We start from the raw sequence: 13,638 nt of genomic DNA, 5'->3' as shown, positions 1-13,638 counted from the left end.
TAAAATTCTGTCCTTCAAGCCAGTGAGATGGCTCAGGGGGTAAGAGCAACTTGTCATCAAGCCTGACAACCTAGTTACAGCCCTCATCCTGTAAGAACCAATTCCTGAGAGTTGTCTGTGGCATGTGCACACACACACACACACACACACACACACACACACACACACACACACACACACACACACGCACGCATGCACACATATGACTTGGGAACCCTAGCAAGTGTCTTGGTGGCTGCAGTGAGGCTCCTTGCCATCAGTGTCTGCAGTTCTTAGTATCTACAAGCAGCCTTCCCAGATGACAAGCACCTTCCACTAGCTCCCACTCTCCCAACAACATCCTTTTTTTATTTATAAGTAGACTATAAAACATATATATATATATATATATATATATATATATATATATTCTATGGGAACATATTTATTTACTATGCATCCAGGCTTCTGAAATACTGTTTTTCCTCCATTTGGCATCATGGAACAGATCAACATACTGCGATTTCAGATGTTTTCTGAAACACAAAGTGTTCTTTCAACAAACAGCTATGCTGGTTCTTTAAGGAGGCGGCTGAGCCCTCTTGCAGCAGAGGCAGACAGATCGCAGACGCCGCCGTGCTCAACTTGAACTTACCCCACTGTGTTTCCTGGACTCTGATGTGTATGTGATTGTTCTTTCAAAGGTTCTCACCGAGGTAAATAAAATTGTAGAACCTTGGAAACACGCTATTATTACAGCAAGAGCTAAGGTGTGCAGAATGGGAAATGCCTCTCTGAGGGATAAATTACATGTGATGAGGGCTAAAAGAATACAGCTCCTATTTCAGGAAGTCTTCCAGGCAGAGATTTGGCAGTTTTAGCGTTCCTTTCAAGACAATACACGCACACCAAAAACATTATTCTCCACAGAGCGCCCCAGAGGCCATGGGCGTCACGTGGATGCCATGGTTCCTCCATTCCCTCAAATTCAACACCGATCTTCTTTATTAATTTTAATTTGTCATCAATAGCCTGACAGGCATTCTTTCAGCAAGAAATACTGCAGTAAGCTGTTTCACCCACTGTGGCAGCTATTAAAAGTAGGAGGGTGATTAGCAGGAATGAGGTCGAACAGAATAATGCCAGTATAAGTCGCTACCAGCGAAATGTGTAACACAGGAGGATTTGTTATGTTCACTTGCTAAAATGTAATTTAAAAACGGGACACCAGCACCTGCTCTGCCAGCTCCTGGCTGCTCAGATCAGTTGAGCATCCCACCCCCCCATGTTTACCATTTACTATGTTTCTAATAACTACAGTTAAAATAAACTTAATTGTTGCTAACTATTTCCCGTGCAGAGGGGAGGTGAATACATTATCCTGTGATTGGCTCAGATGATGCAAAGCATGGTGATTTGATCAACAATATTGGCAATAGAAAAATTAGCTTTCATAACCTCCTTGCAAAGACCTAAACATAGTTTTCTGACTGTGAGTTCACTAAACAAGGTTGTCACTGGGATACCGAGAGAATCCTTCATTCACACAGAAATGCCCTGGCATTCCAGGTCTTGCGTTAAGAAAATTGTAGAATTTTTATAGATGTTTGACATGTACCCCTCGCCTGTGTTCTTTTGGAAAAATCACTAACCCAGGCATGTAGCCTGGGATGATGGCTGATCCAGAAATCTACAGCCTCTTGCTGCACTTTTAAAGAACTCAGATGCACACAGTTACCTCCAGCCATTTAAAACTTCAAGGTGGGGGGGGGGATTAAATCAGGGGCTAAGAATAGAGAAGACATATTTTAAAGGTATAGTATGTTTTCAACACCACAGCCCAGGGGCCAAAACAGCTATGGATAGGATAGTCTTTGTCTGAGTGTGCTCCTGGTTAGTTGAGCTTCATGCTAAATGTCATTTATACTGCTTAGTCAAAGGCACCACTCACATTTGGTGCATAGGTCATTTGGAGCACAGTGTAGCTGGTAGGGCAGGAGTATGTGGACAGTGCAAAACACTGGATCATTATCTGTCAGCACAGTGAAGTGGTGCAACCTCCTACCTGCAGGATGCCACCACATGTGCACAAACATACTGGCTCAAGGACAAGTCTGCTCAACCCATTTTCATACCTGCACATCTGTGCAAAGCAATGAAAAATAAAAAAATAAATTTAATTAGCTTACCCATTCTGAAGTAAGTGCTCAAAACTACATACAGGTTGGCACAAAATTTCAAAAAGCATCATAGAAAAGACTACTTTTCAGTATTTAAAGAAATAATGTGTTTGAGTGGGATTATTGTGGGGGGGGTAAGGGAGGGCAAGGGGGTGGGGTCTGCACAGCCTGTTAGATGAAATGAACTCCAGCCAGGAAAGCTTGTCACTGGTTGTAGAGATTTTTATCACAAGGCGGAAGTGTAATGAGTACCCTCGTAAGTCTGCCTTTGGACCTAAAAACAACTCAGGAGATAAATACCATCCCTTTCCCACAGTTCCTATCTTGTAAGCTGGGGCTCGGTCTCAATGCAAAGGCAATACATGAAGAAAGAGACACGGCAGGATGCATGCATCGGACAGTTTTCCTGCCCAGAACCGCAGCTCGCTGGAATCAAGCAGTGCTACAGGAGGCAATTTGAGAAGCAGTCACTCCAGCATCCGAGCCTGTCACGTCAGACGATCAGACAAATTTTATAAGAAAACCAATGAATGCTAAATATTGCCATCGTGTTTGCAGAGCCCGGGCTCCCATCTCACCCAAGGAAAACAGAGCAGCCTGGTACCCAGAGGCACTCTGTTCCCACCAGCCCCACCCCACGGGTGCCACTGGGCTTTTACATAGCCGCTCCATTTGAATCCATGATGGGCCCGATGTTTGTAATTCGACATCAAGCAGCCGCGGTGTCTGGCGTTTATTTGTGCTGTTGTTTTGGCAGGTTATCCAAGGGGCCCTTCTCATCTGACATGTCAGGTCGACAATCAAACAAAGAGCACCAGTGAATTCACTTTTACAGTTAGGCAAGCTGAATGCTATTACCCGTGTATTTGTCACCGACCTGCAGATTCCTGCCTCTAATCTGCCATCGGATGGATGCTACAAAGTGAAGAGCCAGGGACATGCGTTTCCCGGTAACTACCTGCTGCCAGCTATTATTGTAAGGGTCCTGCGATTTTCTTTATTCTGAGTAGAGAAAACAAGGCAGCTTCGGTAATAAAAAGGCGTATCAACTAGTCACTTCCTGGCAGATTTGTCACTAGTGTAGATATAGTAGAGGAGCGTTTGTTGGTGTTGTGTTACCAGAAGATGTATACACTTCAATATAATATTGTAAACCTGGAGTGTGTGCGTCAAATAAACCCTTTTTAGTATCTGTATGCTGCTAAACAAAATAAAAATGTACACATCTTATAAAGAACTGTCCAAACCCATATGTGTGTGAAGAATGCCTCCCACAAATCACTCCCTGACAGAAGATATTTTACGTTATGTGATTTTGGGGTGAAAGTTATTATATTTTTATTCCTAAATCACATTAGCATAGCCACAAAACCATACATTATCAAGGCTTTCCAATATGCTTCTAAATACCTTCTAATGATGGATTGTATCTTAGGGTCTCTGAGGATCCACGGTTAACTCTATCATCATAAGTTGTGAATTAAATTGCAAAAAAAAAAATCAAGTGTTTCTGATAATTCTTTTATTTCTCCACATGGCACAATCAGATCGATTCCCCGCCCCTGTTCAGTACATTAATAAATCTTCAAAAATAACTGGCCACTGATAAAACATTCCTTGTTCGATTCTGATATCTGTTTTAAAATTAGTTGGGAGGGGCCCCTAAAAGGTGACTGTCTGTCAGAAGTCACAAGGAGGTGTCTGTCAAGCTGCCTAATTGCAGGTGATCTGTTTACATTTGGCCTTTTGTGTTTTGAAAAGCATAGGTGACTTCTAAATCGTGCACAACAGTCACCAGGAGCCTCTCTTGCTGCAAACCCAGGGCCTCCAGGTATGTCCACGGGACTAAGGCAAGAAACAAAGAACCCCGTGCCTTAGTGTTCTCCCATCCAGAGCAGGAGTTGGACAATTCCAAACAATAAAGCCTGGCCCAAACAAAGAGTGATTAATGACTCAGGGAGCTGCAATGCCCGTCGACCAGAGAGGCTCAGAGTGGGTCTTTGAAGAGGGAATGAAAAGAGTTTCGGGCTTTAAATATTTACCATTTCATTCATCAGTGGAGCATGTAAACGCAGAAACAAATATTCAAACGTGGTTTTCCCCAGACTCTATTCCCCACGTTGTACTCACTCGTAATGCCTGTTTATGGCAATCAGCATAATGGAAGTCGCAGGAAGAAAACAGGTTAGAGACAGCGACAATTATTCAATGGGAACCGAGCGTTCCCCTCCTGAATTTTGTTTGCCCCCAGAGTTTCCTGTGGGTTCCATGGGGCAGTGTAACCCTCCCAGGGCTAGGAACCAAAGTTCTAGCCGTATTTCACTGTGTATTTGCAATATATTATTGAAATTGTGGTCCATCTCCATAGGAGCATACACACTTCATTATCATCCAGAGGGGGCACAAATAGGAAATGCTCCCATGACTACACCATCCTTCATTGCCTAATGCGCGTTAAGACACTGCTATTGTTAAAATAATTGTGAGATGTGTTTTCATTTTTCATTTTCTATTGGTATGCTTATTTTGCTCTGCCTATCTCTGTGTGAAAGAGCATGTATATGTTTTTTTACTGTTCAACATGCTTATTCTGTATTTTCCAACTTAAATAATAAAGTCAGGCTACTATTATATTACGTCTTGTTACTTACATGCATGTATTTGATACTGTACTCTGTTGCTTTTAATAGTGAATATTATTTTATGAAATAGAGGGCGTTGTTACGATATATTCCGTGTGTGTTGAAAGGAGGGGGGAAACAAGCCACTCAAAACTAATTTGCCCAAGGTTGCACAACTAGGGAATGGGGGGCAAGGGTTTGTACCCTCCTCTGGAGGGTACCTTAGTCATCCTGCTTCTCACCCCCTCTCAAGCTGCCAACTGGCATGTGGTCAACAGAGAAGGATCTTTGCTATATAAAGCCTTGGCATGGCTCACTCCCACATCCTTTAGCCCAGTCTTTTCTCTTAAGGCATACACCAGGAAGGAAAGAGTGCACATGCCCAACACTATGACCCATGCTCAGGTGTATCCTAGGGAGAGAGGGTAGGCAAAGAAGAGAAAGAGTAGGGTGGGGAAGAGGAGAAGGAGAAACCTGTCATGTACCAAGCTCAGCTCCTCCACCCAGCAAGGGAAGGTGGTGGAAATACTGCTGTCTAGGGTCTCTAGAAGGAGAGCTGAAGAGCAACTCTCAGCTCTGCAAGTGGGGTCTCCTAAACGTGGGATACTCTGCAAGTCTTTGCCCAGGTGTTCACAGAACATGAATTGTCCCACAGGCCTTGTGCAACCTACTGCCATGGCCCTCGGCCCTATCTGCAATTGCTCTCTCTGGCCTGCTTCATGTGTGTGGATCTTGCCTTCCTCCCCAAGCTGCCATCTGGTTCCCAAGCTGGGTGTGTCACCTCCTTTCAGCCCAAAGCTGAAGGCCACTTCCTTCAGGAAACTTCCACGTGATCCTAGCACCCCTTTCCCACTGCCCACTGATATGAAAGCAGGTTCATGCTGGTTTCCTCCCAGCTCTGACAAGGGAGCCTTGCCAGTGCCCCAGGACAGTCTTGGGACTGATGAATCAATGTGTATGATGTGCTTGGTCTTCATAAATGCAAACACATAATTTAACTTAAATGCTTTTCTAAATAGTTGGTGAAACTTCGTTTTCTTCATCTTCTAGCTTTTCAAAGTGCAATCCACAAGTAAACATCACCTGTGCCTCCAGTACAAATGGTGATGTGAGTGTACATTGGGAGACAATTGCCACCGTCAAGCTAATTAGCTTATCCATCAGCACACACAGTTACACGTGTACATGGTGAGAACAAGTCAGCTCTATTCTCGGCGAGTTTCAAGCACATCAGAATGACACAAGTTGCTTGTCTCCTCAGTCCGAATTCCCAGGGGAGTTAGGGCTGTGTGAACATACAGCATCAAGTTCCAGAAAAAAAAATCAGTCTGGAGGTTGCTAAAAAGACACCAGCAACAAAAATAACTGCGTCCTCAAGTATACACATATGTGCATACACACTCACAGGCATGCTGTACACAGATGAACACATTTAGGAAATAAATGAGCAACTGAGGTCTCAATGATCACCAGGAGATGTTTCTACTCCACATTTTCAGATGCTAAAATTGGCTTTGACAATGATTCAAGAAATTCAGTTAAATAGAACTTTGGGGTGAGAGAGAGAGAGCTATAGAGAGTGAGAGACAGACAGACAGACAGACAGACAGACAGACAGACAGACACACACACACACACACACACACACACACACACACACACACACAAACAAACACAGAGAGAGGGGGAAGGGAGAGAGAGAGAATTTTTTCCTGTGTTGAGCATCCACAGTAAAATGTGTCATATATGTGATGTGGTGTGTGTTATGTACATGTATGTGATATGCGGTGTGTGATATGCAGTGTAGCGCATACTATATGGAATGCATGTATTATATGAATGAGTGCATGTGAGTGCATGCGTGAGTGCAAGTGTGTGTGTGTGTGTGTGTGTGTGTGTGTGTGTGTGTGTGTGTGAGGAAGAGAGAGCAGAAGGAGAAGGGAGACTGTCATCTCACATATATATATATATATATGTATGTATGTATGAATGTATGTATGTATGTATTTCAACAGATCTGCCAATTCCTCCCAGCATTGCCTTTCTGGGAGAAAGGCCAATTTTCTTCATTTTAAAAATATCATAACATTTATGTTAGCAAAAACTACTATAAATGCCATCAGCTACAGAATTCCAGTTTAATTTCTGTTTTGACTTTATCAAAATCTGAGAAAAAATATCTTTGGGGAATATAATTATCTGTGCTTAGCCACAGCCTGAAAATAAACAGAAACCAACTATTCCTGCGGTGGGGGGCTGCTCAGGGAAGTCCCTCTAGAGTCAGGCACTGTGGCCAAGGCATGAGCCACAGCCGGACCCCACAGCGACATCTGAACAGTGCAGTTCAGATCCCACACACCGCACCATGTGGGCTAGCATATTGGATTTGTACAAACCACGGCACAAGGATACAACATGTTTATAGAATACAAATGCTAATTTGTCACCCTAGTTCTCAAACTGAGTGTGGTCGACTTCTCCACGAATTCCTTTTGTCAGCATAATTAAACATGCAAGATCTCTTAGACCATGTAAGCCTGGGCATGAGAATCTTTGGCACTTTACTGTTTGAAGGTTGCCCAGTGCTTCAGTAAATGGTTAGACCTCGTTAAACTCTCATTGATGGTGCGGTAACTGCAGGATCTAATTTCCTCCTCTGACTGCATTTAAAATGATCATCTTTCTCAATAGCAATCCTTTATGGTTTTTATAATCTTACTTCTTGGGTATTAATAAATCTCCAGAGCTCTAAAACCCACTATTTGAGTATTTTAGCAAGTCATCCCCAAAATACATTTGGTAAACTAATTTGGCCAGGGGTGTTTTTCAGACCACGCATAGAGACTTGCATAGTCACTAAGACTTTTAGAATCAAAGCCAATTGGGTGGCATCAATCTGAACACCAGACTTGGAACAGTAGTGACCCGGATGAAGTGAGGATATATACCCAGCCAGTTCCTGGCTTCCATTATTCATTAGCCTTCTCCGGCTGTAGTGAAAGAAGGAAATCAATCCATACAGTTTGCCAGTGAATGCTCTAAACTTGTTTTTAGTATGATAAAAAGCAATGGAAGACTAACCCTAAAATTGCATTAAAATGTGTCACGTTAAGTATCATCTGTGCCCCTTGACAAGCAAGTAGCAGGCAGGTCTCTCCAGGACCATTTCCAGCACCTGTGTGAGAAGGATTTGCCTCAGCGAGGCAGAGAAAGCATTACAGCATTAGGGCTCCTTCCCGGTGTCACCACTGTCTTTGGATGTGACAAATTCCCTTCATTCCCCTCTTTCCCTTGAACTTAATGTGGTTGAGTCTTTTCTCCCATCTGGTTTGATTTCTCAAATTCAATCAAACCCTTTTTACGGTCCCCCATTTTATTTTCCTTCTCACTGGGCTCTGCCCTGTGACTTCAGCACTCTGTCCCCTTCCAATCTTCCAAGCTCCCCACTGGCTTGGTTCCTTCCATCATCCCATAGCCTCATGGCTCCTGGCAAACAGCTAGCTTGATTTTTTTTTTTTTGAGCATCCTTTGAAACACATGTTTAATTTGGGAAGTCATGTGCATAGCACCAAGAGGCCATTAACATAAACCTGTGTTTAAATACTTCAAGTTTATGGCACTGAGAGACACCTCAAAGATCATGTGTCCCCCAACTCACCAGAGTCAGAAAGGTAAAGAAATGCCAACCATGGGTGACATTGATGGACTGGCTGAAGCATGATGCCATGGTTTTCAGTCTGCATCTCTCACGGGCACATGCTAGGATGACCCTTTAGTGCCAGGACCATTCGACCTCTGAAGATGAACTGTACCATTCTCTAGACCACCATCTTAGAAGGCAACAGAAAGAAACCACCATGGTGCCTGAATCTTAGCAAGACACTAAAAGTATCTTGCACCAGGAGCTTAAAACAAGAACTGCAATTCACCCTGTCCCAATTCATCCTGAAGTCTTTTGTTTTTGTTTTTTGTTGTTTGTTTTTGTTTTTTCGAGACAGGATTTCTCTTTGTAGCTTTGGAGCCTATCCTGGCACTCACTCTGGAGACCAGGCTGGCCTCGAACTCAGAGATCCACCTGCCTCTGCCTCCCGAATACTGGGATTAAAGACGTGCACCACCAATGCCCAGCTATCCTGAAGTCTTCTAGACAAGCCATTGAGCCCCGAGACTATCCAAACTCCCCATAGACAATGGCAATGATACTGGAAACACTAGCTCTCAGTTTTATGATGCATATTAGTTGTAAAATGCCCATTAGTTTGTGAAAACTTCACTATCCATGTTTAGGAATGCAGTATGTTCTTTCTGCATGCAAAAGAATTGAGGGGAGAAGAGCCTCAGTCCCAGGGCATGAGCTGCCAAGTGAGTGAGCATAGTTCAAACCAAGACCAGATCCCAACTCTGGGAAGGCACCTCTAAACTCAGCTGACATGGTGTGAACATCTCAGACAACAGCCCCATGACTGGAGACCTCATTCCCATGATGAAGTCATTCATTTATCTAGCCAGTCAGCTGGCCACCCCTCCACCCACTCATCAACCACCAGCCAGCCTGTCTTCTGGGGAACTCTTCCATGCCTCTGCACTATTCAGACTAGGACTGTGACCAATAAGCTACCATTGGCACCAATGACCTGGCTCTTGGCTCTGGGCTTAGATAGTCCTGGACTGACCATCCATTTTCTCATCCACATACCAGTTTAAGGCATGAGAAAACACCTTCTCAGTAAGTGAACAGAGAAGACAAGGGCGGGAAAGTCTTTGAAAGAGAAAGTGTTGATTGTTTTTCAGGAAGACAGTGAGTGAGCACATTAAAGCATATTCCCCAGGCCTCGAAAGATGTCTGTGACTAATATCAAGAAATTAGAAGAGTAAAAAGGGCTGGTGTGTTCAGAATTCAGGATTCAGTCTGTGGCCTGACATCAGCTGACACCCTGGGGGAATTCCCGTCCAGCGTGGGTTCATAATTTATGTAATGATATATGCTTGGACACTGATTAGCTACCATATCAGCTCTCTGATGAAGACAGCATCACCCTGCTTTATCATTCATTTATCTAAAGTCATTTTGAGTAATATCACAAGATTATAATGTGATTGTTACACAGTACATCAGGCCAGGGCCTGCCCGATTCCAAGGGTCAGGGCCCCAGCAGGGTTCACACCCGTTAATTCATTCACTTTGTACAGGTTTATAAGATTAAAGTCAACAGGGCAGTGATGAAGGCAGATCCACAAGCAGGTGCTTACACAAACTGCTAATAAGATGTATGATAGGAAGCTCAGGAAGACCTAATAGCAGTAATAGTGATCTCCTCCGAGCCAGCCTGGCACCAGAGTTTGAAACAAGCCATTCAGTGCTCAATGAGGAGCGCGGATTGCCTTTGACTCGCAGGCTTTGCTCGACCTGAAGGGTTTATCGACAACCACTTTGCTGCTATGAAACGCTCTATTAGGAAAACCGTGTCTTCGGGCCACAAGGAGGGTGACAGCGGAAAGGTCGATTCCTCCAGAGGAGGGGGGGGCTGCTCTGGAGTCACAGCCATAAAGGCAGGATGGAGGCAGAGACCCCAGAACTCAGCCTTCAGAGGCTGGGTAAGGGGGAAGCAGGGAGAGGAGAAAGGGGTCATACTCTATAAGTCAGGGATATGGAACAGGAAGAGGGCGGGGGAGACAGCACCAAAGGAATGGGGCTTCCATGCTATGGTGACTGCTGGCTTTGTCTTATTGTCTTTCTCTTGCCCCATAGACTCTTCTAAGCAGCTGACTAATGCAGATGTTCCTCGGAATCACTGAGGCACTGGTGCCAGAACCCTTGAGGAAATCAAAATCGGGGGGGGGGGGCGGGTGGTAGAGTCCAAGTGTCTTATAGAAAAAAGTGAGATCTGGGAATATAGCTCAGTCCACAGAGTGCTAGCCATGCACATAGAAGGATCTGAGTTTGACCCCCAGAACATATGTAAAAAACCAGCTGTGTTGGTGCATGCCTGTAATCCCAGTGTTAGAAGGTGGATCTCAAGAGGGTCCTTTTGGCTCACTGGCCAGCTAATCTAGTGGAATTGGCAGGTCCTCGGCCACTGAGAGCCCTTGTCTAGAAAAGAAAAGGAAAAAATATAGTACTTATGACTAACCTCTAGTACACACACACACACACACACACACACACACACACACACACACACACACACACACACACACCAGTGCTAAGTGACTTACAACACTGACATAATGAGACTACTCTGTAAGAGTAGTGACACCGAGCAGTTTAGAGAGCAAGGGAAAGAAAGGCTCAACACATTTCTTTTCCACCATAGACTAGTTGATCCATGTGCAGTCCTTGGATCTGGAGGGCACCCTACATCAGGTTTTCCTCCAGTGTTCCGTCTGTAATGTCTCCCAGCATGTCAGCCCACTTGTTCATCTTCTGTGAGACATGACCAGAGCCCTTTCAGACCTCAGAGGCTCTGGAGAAAGGAGAAACACAATGTTGTGTTCGCATACTAAGGACTTGGAGCTAAGTTATGGCATCCTTGCCTTGCTGGGCTTCAGGGTATTCCCAGAGCCAAAGGAGGCCTCAGGCATTTCTCTCTTGGTTGAAGACCATGACTGGAGGGGGTAACTGTGCCAACCATGTGGGATGGAGGGCCAGAGCAAGACTAAATGTTCTTCTCCAGGGAGGCAGTTGTGGGGATTCCCTGCCTTGGGGTTGAGTTCCTGGGTCAGCCTGTTATACATTCAGGACAGGTGGCTGGGTGGGCATGGAGCAGATAATGGGTGAGACGGACAAATGTACTAGGCTTCAAGAAGAAGGCAATCCAAGGTCTCTGACCATTTAAAAAGTATCCATGGAGCATGTGTGGGAGAGGGAGTCTGTGGATACTCCACGGCACAGGTCCCAGGCAGGAGGAGGTGACTTACTCAGGGTTCCCATCGTTATAGCAAGGACCATGACCAAAAGCATCTTGGTGAGGAAAGAGTTTATTTTATCTTATAAATTTTAGGTTGTACTCCATCACTGAGGGAAGTCAGGGCAGATATTTAAGGAAGGAAGTTGGAGGCAGGAACTGAAGCAGAGGCCATGAACATTAATTACTGAGTTGTTCCCCATGACTTTCTCAACCTGCCCTTTTCTACCACCAACCTAGGGATTGTACCACCCACAGTAGCCTGGGCTCTCCCAAATCAATAACTAATTATCAACCAAGAATATGCCATCTAATACAGGCATTTTCTCAATTAAGCTCCATCCTTCCTAGATGACTTTATATCATCTCAAGTTGACCAAAAAAAAAAATACCTAAGCAGGATCGGGAGGGTAGTGGGACCCCTGGAGAGAGGTCAATGCATTCTGCCTAGGAACACCTGGAAAGATCCTGGGATTTTGGCACGTGAAGCCTGAGAGAATCCTCCTGCCTCTCCCTCTGCCTTATTTCACACATGACAGGAAGGTTCCACTCACTGTGGTCACTCAGCTGCAGGGTGAAAACAGCATCTCTTGAGGTACCACCAAAGTGAACAAGGCAACTCCAGCAGATCCTGGGCTACAGAGCAGAGACTGACCTCTCCCTGGCTGGGAAGGTCCTCCCTAGCCCCTTGTCAGAAAGAGGAAGAAAAGCCAAGTTTGTTTTCAGACATCTTCTAGTTATCTGAGAAAGAAAAGCTTTCAGAAATTCCCAAAGCACCTACTGGGCCATGACTTGGCCCTGTGGCCATCCCAGGTACAGGGAAGCTGGGAAGGTTGGTACCTCATTTAGGAACTTCAAAGAAGCAGAAGTCCTCCAGCCATGAAGGGTGGGAGGGCAACTGCCCCAATTTGTCTTCTGTGTTAAAAGCATCAATTCCTCCTGCACAAATGCAAATGCTCACCCCAGATAGCCTGGGAGGCAGGCAGGAGGGAAGGTACCACTGTGCAATGGAAGACCATCAGGGTTGTTCTTCAAAACTGAAGGGTAGACACTAGCCATGAGGTTTTGTATGAACTAAGGAGACCTGATCCATTGTTCTCTGTTTCATCAAGATGATAGCCCAGATAGTGTTGGAAGGCTGCAGTCACATCAAAAGGATGTTCAGCTACAGTTCACATTTCTTTCTGTGCCAACCAATTGTCACTATGCAGTTGGACAGCACAGAAGCTATACCTAAAGCTTCGCAGTGAGGGAAAGAAGATCAATGAAGAAAATATAGCAAGCCCCAAGACACCAATGTCTACAGTTTTGTTTCCAAAGAACTCCAGCAAAGTCAAGTATGGCAGAGACCGGTTGGTTTACAATATGCATTTGAGTTTATGCCCAGTCTCTTCTGCAGTGCTGGAAGACCAAAGTCACCCGCAGACCTCCTGAGGCTGCCCCTCTACTACCAGAGAAGAGACACAACCCAGGTTCAGGAGTGACAGCCAAGAATCACTTCAGGAGAAGATGACAATAGGTCATGGAAGAGAGGCAATATAGAGCCAGAGCATGAATACTGGTCTAGGCAGACATGGTCTCCTCCTACCACCCATGTGGGGCAAGTGTGTTGACTCTGCAGGAGTTCTTAGTTTGGGAGACAGGAATGTATCACAGGAGTTTCTGGGAAAGAGAATGCATGCAAAACCCTCACCAGAGTGCTGGCACTCTCACCACCAGCAACTGGTCTCTCCTAGAAGTCACAAGTGGTGCCGCAGTGGCTGTATTCTGGTGGCAAAGTTCAGGCTGTCCACATCCCCTCCTCACCAAGGCTTCCACTAAGATTTCTCCTGACCTTTAGTAACTAAAAACTAACTACACACACACACACACACACACACAGAGAGAGAGAGAGAGAGAGAGAGAGAGAGAGAGAGAGAGAGAGAGAGAGAACCAGGTCCACCCAATTGGCTG

The sequence above is a fragment of the Cricetulus griseus genome, chromosome 3 (genome assembly GCF_003668045.3).
Source record: "Cricetulus griseus strain 17A/GY chromosome 3, alternate assembly CriGri-PICRH-1.0, whole genome shotgun sequence".
Taxonomy (NCBI): domain Eukaryota; kingdom Metazoa; phylum Chordata; class Mammalia; order Rodentia; family Cricetidae; genus Cricetulus; species Cricetulus griseus.
Note: the sequence above shows the minus strand (reverse complement) of the source record.